Source organism: Limulus polyphemus, unplaced genomic scaffold (genome assembly GCF_000517525.1).
Source record: "Limulus polyphemus unplaced genomic scaffold, Limulus_polyphemus-2.1.2 Scaffold3008, whole genome shotgun sequence".
Lineage (NCBI taxonomy): Eukaryota > Metazoa > Arthropoda > Merostomata > Xiphosura > Limulidae > Limulus > Limulus polyphemus.
In genome coordinates this window covers 42,456-43,960 of record NW_013668618.1, presented here as the reverse complement: position 1 = coordinate 43,960, position 1,505 = coordinate 42,456, and positions in this window count along the sequence as shown.

Genomic DNA, 1,505 nt, shown 5'->3' with positions numbered 1-1,505 from the left:
TAGCACTCTCTATCCTCTAACTGTTTTCACAAAAGTTTCATACTCCAAGACCTTCCTTATACAACTATAGCACTCTCTATCCTCTAACTGTTTTCACAAAAGTTTCATACTCCAAGACCTTCCTTATACAACTATAGCACTCTCTATCCTCTAACTGTTTTCACAAAAGTTTCATACTCCAAGACCTTCTCTATACAACTATATAAGAATTGAGATATTACATTCCCACATTTCTGAGGAATTTAATTTTCCTTGAGAAATTTCATCTTTTTAGTTGGCTTTCCCAATCAAGATTGCATGATCTATCAATATTCCTTTAGTTATGACCAGTGAAACTGAACATATTGCATGGATTTAATTTCTTGAGGAAATGCAACTTTACGTAAGAAAATGTAATCTTCCGGATAGGTTTCCCTCAAGTGAATGTAATTTTATTTCGTTATTTATGTACCTACTATAGCACTCTCTCTATCCTCTAGCTGTTTTCACACAAGTCTTGTATCACAAGACCTTCCCTATACAACCACAACAATGTATCTTCTAGTCGTATTCATAAAGTTTCACATGACAATACCATAAAACTAAAAGATACATTGTTGTGTTCATACAGGGTATTCACACAAGTTTCACATGACAATACCATGAATACCATGCCTACATGACCATAACAATGTATCATCTACAGCTGGACAATTAGTATTATTCACTAATTAATTGACAGCTCCATTAATTAATTACATTTGATTAGTTGATTAGTATTGTGTTCCTCAAATAATATTATATACAGGCAAATAAAAAAAAGGTGGCAGTGGCTTCTGCCAGACATTTGCCATCTCTCTGGTCAACAGTTCAACATTAATGATGCTGGTAGGTAGCTCTTTCATTTTTTCAGCACATTACTCATAGGGGATTTTAATATAAGTAATTTTCATTGAAGTAAATGTTTATTTCTCGATATATCTTTCCAATTATCAGTCTCCTTTTCATATTCAAGGAAAGAATTATAAAATACATGTATACTATAAAAAATTATTTTCTCAAAAAACAGTTCAAAACATCATGAAAATAACTTAGATATTTCAAGTACCTCCATTGGAAGAAATAGAATATGATACGTAAACCCAAATCAGGGTACTACCGTAATATCATACATGATATATTTTATATAATCGTAAATATATATATATACGAGTGATAAACTTGGTCGTATGTTTAAACTTAATTATTTTGATCTAATATTTTACCAATTTAATATCTCCAGGAACAATGTATCTACTTTTTGATATGTTTGAGTTCCCCAGTGGATCAACAGTAAGTTTACGGACTTACAACGCTAAAATCATCATAGGGTCAAATTCCTCGTGGTGGTCAGAGAACCAAACACCTATTGTGTAGGTGATAACTACATTTTATATTTGAGCGCAGAAAGTATATAGTATGATGCAACTAAGTGGCGTAAGGTGGCAGCACACATTTTCTCATGATGATAATATAAAGTTATTAGG